The sequence below is a fragment of the Crocuta crocuta genome, unplaced genomic scaffold (assembly GCF_008692635.1).
Source record: "Crocuta crocuta isolate KB4526 unplaced genomic scaffold, BGI_CrCroc_1.0 scaffold108, whole genome shotgun sequence".
Classification (NCBI taxonomy): Eukaryota; Metazoa; Chordata; class Mammalia; order Carnivora; family Hyaenidae; genus Crocuta; species Crocuta crocuta.
In genome coordinates, this window is record NW_027532825.1 from 9,520,492 (window position 1) to 9,530,648 (window position 10,157).

The window sequence follows — 10,157 nt, forward strand, 5'->3', positions numbered from 1 at the left end:
TTGTACAATGTCTAGGGTGTGTGTGCGTGTGCACATGTGTGCAGGCCTGTGTGGCCATGTGAGTGCGTGTGTGTGTGTGTGTGTGTGTGTTTTCACTAATTAGATTCCCTCACTTTCATTTTTACTCCAGATTCTTCAGTCCCTGGAAATCTATGCAAAGGTTTGTTTACACATGGAAAAAGTTTTCAAAGGAAAAACAACTTGGGGCGCCTGGGTGGCTCAGTTGGGCATCTGACTTAGGCTCAGGTCATGATCTCACAGTTCGTGGGTTCAAGCTCCGCGTTGGGCTCTGTGCTGACAGCTCAGAGCCTGGAGTCAGCTCTGGATTCTGTGTCTCCCTCTGTCTCTGTCCCTCCCCTGTTTGCACTCTGTCTGTCTCTCTCAAAAATTAATAAACATTATTTAAAAAAAATTTTTTTAAAGAAACAACTTTAGTTACTAAATCAAGTATTAGCATTTTGCGAAGAAACACAGTATAACTGTCTTGGATTTGGAGAATAATGTTTGTCTTCGTTCCCCAGAACCTTTTGAATATTGTTAAGAAAGTCTTTACATTAGCAACATTAGGGAGACACTCCAAAATACACTTCAGAATGTATAAAAATCAACTCTGTTAAAGAGAGATTTGAAACAGAGAAAATGAATACAGCCAGTGATGTACTTTTCAGACCCTTGAACACCATCTGCTGATATGAGCAGTGAGAAATTTTCAAATTTGGGCTTCTTCTAACACAGCCAAATTTCCACAAAATCTCTTCTTTTCCCAAATTCTGACCCGGGGCATTTCATCCTACAATCACTTCTGCCTCCCATTCAACCAGCATCTTGTCAAATCTGGCTGCAAGATTAAGTTTCCCGATTCAGAATTCAATATTGTAACCCTAAGGATATAAGATCCAAGCTGGAACATTCTGTTTAAAAAAAAAAATGGATAAAATTGTTTCAGCCCAGAGACAAGAGTTTGCTCTGACCATAATGATGAATCATCAGGGCTGACACTAAGTGAAATGAGCTTGATATTCTTGGCTTTATTCGTGCGCGTTAAGCAGGGGTTTACGTTTGTCCCAACTTTCAACCTTTTGTCTAAAAGGTTGAGAGAGGCTTGTTTTCTAGTCTTATGTAAGGCTCACAAAATTCACTGGCTCTATCTGAAGCACTTTGCACCTGCCAGAGCCTAGGACTGAGTACCTGGCCCCATTCTTGCCCACACTGGTGTCCAATTTTGAAGGAATACAACTGACAATATAAGAAATATCTACCCCCCCTTTTTTTTTCACATACCTTCAATATCAATTAGGGTTTCTGATATCCATGCCTCTCTGCTGGTGTAGTATTTTGCCTCTTACTCTCAATAAAAAAGTATTACATTTAAAAAAAAATCTGTACCTGAATTCCACACTGAGAACTAACCTCTCTTTAAATGATGTGCTTTGTTTTTATTATGAGGCGTTGGTCTGAGTTCTGATCGATGCGAAAAACACCATTGGAAAAGTATTTAATCTTTTCAAAGTAGATCTGTTTCTTTAATTTTATTTTAATGTTTTATTTATTTCTGAGAGAGAGAGAGAGACAGTGTGAACAGGGGAGGGTCAGACAGAGAGGGAGGCACAGAATCTGAAACAGGCTCCAGGCTCTGAGCTGTCAGCACAGAGCCTGATGCAGGGCTCGAACCTACGAACTGTGAGATCACGACCTGAGTTGAAGTCGGACGCTCAACCGACTAAGCCACCCAGGCGCCCCAAAGTAGATCTGTTTCTGTAAGTGCTTAGGTTTTAGGTGTTAGGCATAGATGTGTTCTTCTTAAACCACTTTCTGATTATTTGTGAACAAAGTTGTAACATATGCCGAGTCAACATCATATTAACCACCAGAAACATCCCTTTTACTAAGGCTGCTCTTTCACGGCACCTAAGCCTAGTTAAACTCGCAGAAAGCTCCCCAAATAAAGGGTTCCTTAATCTTGAAATTCGTGTTCCGTGGCTCCGTGGTACAAACAACTGTGCAGCTTTTCTTCTACCCGCCCCCCCCCCTTTGGCTTTGTTTTAAAATTGTATTTGTCTTGTCCTAAAGTCATCGTTTCACTGCTTATTACTGTGATCTAAAACCGCCAGGCGACACGAAATCAGCTTACAAAATAGCTTAACAAAAACCCTAACTGCGGACGCAGAGCGTGGGTCAGTTCTCTGCTTCCGTGTTGCTTTGTTTTGCCCTGGGTCTCGCCTCTCTCTCCCGTGCCCTTTGCGCCTGGGCAGCCCAGTAAGGATTCACTTTTCACTTATTACTCATCAACTGACTCTGGATTACAGCGGGGACGAGAGGGAAAGCTGAGGGGAAATGACAGTGAAGGAAAAGAGCAAGACACCAGGGCAACGCATTTGAGTAACTATTTCCTTTTCCTTCACTGAAGGTGTGGACACATCTATTTGCATCTCTGACCTTAGGAGGTGGGAGCTGGAAATTGTATGGGCATCTTTTCCAACCGAAAGAAGCCACCCCCTGGAGAGAGTGAAGGTGGGGGAGGGGGAGGAGGGGNAGAAAAATGTGGCTGAAGAGAATAGGGCTGCAGTTCACCCGGAATCAGTACCAAGTATCAACAGCTAATCTCTGTCTTTTAAAGAAAGAGTCCTTCATATCATGGGGGTTTAAAGCCAGTGATAAAACAAAAAGCTATTTTCTGAAGCCAACCAACTTGAAAAATAACTGGTGTAAAACCTCAAGAGCTGCCTTTGGTATTAATAATCAGAAATGCTTTCAATTATTTTGCCCTCCCTTGCATACAACGGTTTTATATTTGGAAGAAGTGGTAGTTGTGAAATAACAATAATGTGGTCATTGATAGCTGGAGTAAAGAAAATAGCACAAGCAGAGAGCAAAACAGGAAGAATTTATCCCATAAAAATCAGGCAGTTTTCGCCCATAATTGGCTCACATTGTAGAACTGGGAAGGGCAAGAAAATAATAGAAAGAAAAATGAATCTTAGTGAAATGTAATGACAAGGTTCTCAGAGCTCTTTCTTCAGTCTAAGGTTCGAAAGAATTGTGCGAAAGGCAAAACTGGTACAAATCTTGGTTATAATTTCGGACCAGCTCAAGACAACATGACTCAGCACAGTATCAGCATGTGATCCCAGAACAAGTCTTGACTTGGTAATTTACTCTATAGAGCATATGTTTCACCTCCCACCCTGCACTCACCCCCCCCCCCCGAGAAAGGAAGGAAGGCAGGGAGAAAGAAAAGGAAGAACATAAATGAAAGTGTGAAATTACAGTGAGAGCAGCTCCTATTTCCCAGGTAACAGTTTGGCCACGAAATACAAATGAATTTAAAAGTTGTGCCATTTAAATTTTCTGCTCGTGTTCAAATTATGGCCAATATTTACCTTTTTGCCTATTTTTCAGGTCCGATCCTTTGATATTCATTATTTTCACAACCTTACTCTTTACCCAATCAAGTGTTAGAAAAAAAGCAACGGCTTGTAGGAGATCACAATGCAAGGGAAAGTGGGGCTTTTCAATATCTGCGGACACGTTAGTTACATTCTAATTTTGGCAAACAATAAAGATGAAAACAGAAAGATGCTTTCAAGTGTCTGGTAAAATGCAGTTTACATAAGCAAAGTGACTGTCAACAAAGGGACCCTTCCTTCACCCATCTCCTGAACAAGTGCTACAGATGTGATACACACGAAACACATTATATTCAAACTGTCTTACTTTGAACATGCATATTTCAGTGTTCCAGCAACCTCTCTCTATATCCTAGCGACGTGAACCCAAAAGCTTTAAATTCTTAAGCCCTGAAATGTATACGATAGAGAGAGTTTCATTCATTGATCTTCAAAATAGAAAAGAAAGTATTGTTTCAATACTAGCTTTCATGCTCCGGTTTAGTATGAATATTGACTTTATTGTAAAGTATCGTTACTATATGGATACACTGTGACTGTAATGAACACGATTGGCTTTATAATGTAAACACCTGCTCAGGTAACATACGGAACTTCAATGTAAAACTATTTGAAAGCTAATAAAAATTGAGTTCATCCCATAGAATATAAAAAGCTAACACCAACTTTCCTCTAAGTGGAGTATTGAGTCCATTAGAAATACAAAGTACAAATCTATCGTACAAATTCCTTACAAAGCAACAGTAGCATCATTTTGTATTTAGAAAGAATAATCCTTAATTAATTTGTATTTTTTTTAGTAAACTGTATACGCTTCGCCTATAATGCCCTCAAAAACAGTATTCTCAATTAAATCCAAGCAACAATTTCACATCTCTGAAGTATATAAATTTGCTGAAGCGATACATTGGTTTCATATGAAAAGGGCATCCAAACCTCAAAAAATGAGTTTTTAGAGTACACGGGCATTATGCCTGGCATGTGTTAAACAGGGTGAGGTTAGCCCTAAAGTTTAATTTTTATATAACGGGCATGAAAATCAGTGGAAACGGACTGAGAATAGGCAAGTGTGTTATTGACGCACCACTGGGGTCCCCTCTCCCCGGGCCACCTCCATCCTACATCAGCATGAGTATGTATGAGTTAAGCACGTCATTCTTAGAGCCATATTCAACACTCTCGGGAACAGGGTACAAATAAACCCATGTGCAAAATTGCTTTACTACCAGAACAATGAAATATTTTTGGGTTTTAAAATCTTCACATGAGAAAACACGCACTGAGATCCTATTAAGCCAAATGCCCTTGACATCTGTGCCATTAGGACACACTCTCCAGCACTGTCTCCAATAACCACATTCACTTCCTCATGTGCCACCTTTAATCACTGAATTGTCTAAATTTACTTCGGGAGGGGCACCTGGGTGCTTCAGTCGGTTAAGCGTTCGACTTCGGCTCAGGTCATGATCTCACAGTTGGTGAGTTCGAGCCCCGCGTCGGGCTCTGTGCTGACGGCGTGGAGCCTGGAGCTGCTGCCGATTCTGTGCCTCCTTCTCTTTTGGCCCTTCCCCCACATGTGCTCTGTCTCCCTCTGCCTCTCAAACATAAATAAACGTAAAAAAATTTTTTTTTTTAATTTAACTTGGGGGAAAAAAAAGACCCATTTTACTGGGAAGGTAAATCGCAAAAGCTTTTGCTTGCACTTCCAGTGCTGCTAAGGATGGTCCCTGCGCTCTCCCCCCGACCCCTTCGCCATGGCCACTCGAAGCGTATACAGGAGAACTTTTCCCCAGCTGTGTCTCTCCCCGTTCCTAGCGACCTCTTAGATATGCTTGATAAATATTTTTATCTAATTTGCCTCATCTGTTGTTTTTATTAACAACTAATTTAATATCCTCTGTTCTGTAATATCTGCAGAAGCCAGTGTAAGAAACGTGCAGCCAGCCCAGACCCTGAGGCCTGCGCATCAAGATGGCAGGCTGGCCGAGGGTCCTCTGGGGACCGCAGTGCCAGAAGGGGGATTGGACACGGTGACCCGTCTGCCTGAGATGAGGGAGGGAAACAACGACAACGCAACCAAGAGGTCTGTAATACTGATGAACTAATCTGTCACTCACAAGCTCAAGGTCTGCAAAAGAGGGGGGAAATGCAGTAAACATTTAATAACCATGAGAGGTGGAAATGCGAGTCTTCGTTTTTAAATGTATCCAAACCTATGGCTCAGAACCTACTTAACTGGTTAGTTTGTGTTGCTTTGAAAAATCATCCGAAGACAACAATGTGCCCTAAAGTTCCAAGGAAGTGTGCCCCTAGGTAACTACCAAAACCCTGATGGTTTCCAAGAACCGTATGAATGACCCGAGTTTCTTGATCTTCATCTCCTAGGCAGGGAATTTGTTCTTAAGTACTAGACTGCTTAATTGCTTGCTTGGGGGAGAGAAAGTCCTGGGGGAAAGACATTTATAAGCAATATCTCCTCCATGGAGGAGTACATTCTCTCGAGCTGGATCATGGCCAGCACTGCAGAGAAGTCTACTCTTCTCTCCAGGACAAGCAACTGGATATTTGATCTTAGAGATGAATGAAAAACCCAAAGATCACATTTCATGGGAATCTTTCGGTATTCTGAATGGAAAATCGCACTGACACTGCTTATTCGCTCCTCCAACCCAAATCCACTTAGGAACAGAATTAAGAATGGGGTTGGGGGACGGGGGGACAGAAATAATTTTTATTCCAATATGTATTTGAGGAGGAACTAACATTTGCATGATCAGACGGCACTGTTCGCATCTGCTGAGTAAGCAAAGGAGGATACTGAAATCAACAGCTTAAAAGAAACATTTATTTTTGATTATGAATGCCTGAAAAGCAGTAAAAAAATTATTTTCACCTTCTTGTTATTGTTAGAGGTTGCCATCTGGGTATATATTTTTAGCCGTGCTAGAGCAATTAAAAGGAAATCATTTTAAAAATCTATGCCTCTTCCTTTTTACATCTCTGGATGCATATGGGCCACTGTGTGCTTTTTCTTTCCTTTCGCATATGAATCTTTCAGAAGAAGCAAGCATTTTAGTTTGCACATTTTTTTGTGTTTGTACATTTTTAATACAGAAAACTTTTACAAGCTGCAGAACGACTGCTATTATAATTTACTAGCTTGACAAGACTACCTGAGCTTTTTTATAACAAATAATTTATGAGAAATGAGCTCTTCAGAAACCATGTGGCCACTCTGACACAACTACTTAGAAAGTATTTGTAACAAGTCATTAACATGTATAATTCCTGGACATATGGAGTCTTTAGAACGTACAAAATGCCGAGCTATGTAATAATAACCACCACTTTCAGACCCTGACAAATTAGGAGTTTAATCTGGTGTCTCCAAAACGTATACCACTTTCCTTTTTGAAAGTATACATTTGAACCTTTTAAAAGTATATACCTTTGCAATGATTTCCAAAAACAGTACTGCATAAAAATTTAGAAAGATGTCTCCTGTCTTTTTTTTTTTTTTAAATAAGATTTCTTTTTTCCACTAAGGGAAATGTATACGAAAGGAGCTCCTATTTTTTACGTGGGAATGTAATACAGTAATTTTGCACAGTCTTATGGCCATACGATGACATTCAGAAATGAGAACATGTTTACACCCCAAGAAAGTTTTATTAAACAGGACAAAACTATGCTCAGGAGCTCAAGTGTTATTTTTCCATGAAAAGGTCATCTTTTTTAGCAGGTTATTTAATTCATTCTATATGCCCTGGTTATTTTAGCTAGATTTGATACTCTTCCTTGCTCATCAGTGAACACCTATGCTGAATGGGTATTAACAGCATATAAAATCAGTCTTTATATATTTTCTCCTGCCAAAGCATGCCCAGAGACTTCACTTTCTACCTGTCTGTATAACAAAAACCAACTTGGAAGTTTTTTTTAAATATTGTTCCATTGAAGCAGATATCTACTGCTTTTTAAAATAGTGTGAGCCTGTGGAAACATGGTATTATATATCTGACATTTCCCATCTAAAAATACATTATGAAGCATGCTGGTATTAATAAACCATGTGCTTTCAGAACCCTAAAGTGCTTTGCTATAATTTGGTTGAAAACAGAGTCAAATGGTATATTTTCCACCACGCTATTAACATACAGCAAACAAATTTCACACCATCACTTTGCCCGCTTGTCTTGATTGGAAAGTGTGCAAAAAAAAAAAAAAAACTTTTAGGAGTTTATCAATATTCGTCACCACATTCTGATGGCTGAGTCAACAGCCCATATGTAAGCCTAGATAACTTAGGAAAAAAAATGGGATCGAAAACACATTACCAAAAAAAGAAAGAAAGAAAGAAACCACATATATTCTCATTTTCCTCGCCCCACCCCCATCCTAGAAAAATCACCCTTCCTTTGCAGCAGTTATCTGAAGGCAAATGAAAATACAATGATCCCTTCCTCTTCTGATTCAGCTTAAGGACGCAAACATTTAAACCCAAACATAAAGTACCGATTGCCCAGAAAGCGCCAAACAGAAAGAGCGAGACTCACTGACCCATTTGGAAGACAAAGACGACAGAACAGCAAAGCTCTAAAAATCAGCTTGTGAGGCCTCAGAGAGAGATTCTTCTGGCATTTCATCACAGCAGCCTCAGATCAGTTCACCTCTCTGGATCCAGGGAGGAGGCACTAAATAGAGCTGTTTATTAACGCTGGGGTGCTGGATTGCATTAGGAAGCCGAGCGACCACCTGGGCCTTTCAGAGTGTGGCAGTGTTTAATTTGCAGCCTGCCCCTTCTGCAGCCGCCAAGACCACTACTCTACATTTACCAGGCTCAATCACACGTTATCTGGGTTAGAAGTAAAGGCACGTGTATTCCTCGACTTCTATTTTCCACAGAGAGAGGGAGAGAGGGAGACATAGAATACAGCCAAAATAAAAATATGGAACAGAACAATTTTAACTACTACCTACGAAACACAGCACCTTATTCTCCTTACACTTCCTTTCAGAGATCACGATCTCGACAGAAAATAAATTCTTTAAAACGGATTTTTTAAAAAAACATCCAGACCAAATTATAAATTAGATTTGTCCTTGGATTTTTTTGTTGTTGTTTGCATTTTTGTCTGTTAAGCCTCACATGGAAGTTTGAGGCTGAGATTCCCTGGCTAGATTTACTGGGTACCTACTGCCTCCCGCGCTCTCAGCACCGCACTGGCAGGTAGCTGAAGATACAGATAGAAAGATGGTACTGTAAATATGAATTATGTGAATCATATGGTGAGACCCTTGTGGAAAAAAGGGGAGTTGAGAAATGGCTGACTCCATACCTGACCAATTACAGCTTGCATGGTCCCCGTATCCTGCTGGGCTGAGAGATCGCAATCCATCATATGTTGTCTTTGAAAAGGAGAATGGGGGTTTGTGGCATGCATCTGTCAATCAACTTCTGCACTCACAACCATCACCAAAAGCAAGGGGAAAAAAAGTCAAGCTGCTCCACCAAATAGGATGAAACCGTCATGTGACCTCCGGCAGACAGGCACACACACATTCACTACCTCCATAGAGCGTAAGAATTTTCTGTAGATATGAAATGACATTGACAAATATCCAATACCAAGTAAATAAAGTGAGACAAACAGCTATTCACCAAAGACAAAACATTGGCTGTAATTTACTGCTAAAGGTTTAACAAACCTAAGAGGATTTTTTAATGCTCTAGCAACCTGTGTTTAAGACCAAAACAAAAACAAAATTAACTGTTTCATGTGATAATGGAGGCTTTGAGTTCTGCGCCACCCTATACTTATTTTTTTCAGTCACAACTCATCACCCCACTTCTGTGAAGCTGTCCCTGATGATTTTATTTTCAGATTCTCTAAATGCCCTTCGGACAACATGCAGGCGTCTTCAGTTTCTGTACAACGTCACCTTTACAGACAAGCTTGAAATGTTAACCGTCGCCTAACACGGATACCCTGGTATTTGTTGATTGGAAATGGATATATACAATCATTTGTGTAAACTCTGATGACCACTCAAATATAAAATATTCAAAGTGAGTAAATAGTAGTCACTAAACTTTTCATTTTCCAAAAGGTCAGGAAATGATTTACTTGATGTAAGGTGATGTAAGGTGATGACAAAGATTTCAACTTTTTTTCATGTAAGTTAAGCTATCTGATCCCACACACGTCGGGATAGATTGTTGATGTCCCGTGGGTCAGCTATTATAAGGTGACATGAAGATAATCCATTAGCTTTTTAACCCTTTCAGGATTGAGATCACAGCGTGATTTCCCGCACAACCAGACGGAAACTGCGAAGTTGCTCTTTGGAATCCAAAGCCATAAAGAGCAACTATTAGTTGGGTGGCTTCGTGAAGTTATTAGTGTTTGCATGTAAACTTAAGGTCATCAGTTCGGTACTCTTCCGGGCTTGTCGAAAGAAATTTTTGTAGGAAAATTTTGGGGTATTAAAATGGGGGCACTTTTCTTCAAGGTTCAAAACTAACGTTAAGTTGGAGAGGTGTTGAGTGATGTTTAACACAGAAGAGCTACCGTCGTGTATCATCCAGCGTCGAACTGTATCATCACCCGAAAATTAATTAAGAGGAACTCCGAGTAAGAGAAAACAATTTTTGTTCGACATTTCTGAAGACGCTTTAGGAGGAAAGGAGGACTGAAGTCTTACAGGCTTCTCATTAAGAGTTGCCCCACAGTGTAAACAGCTCTCTCT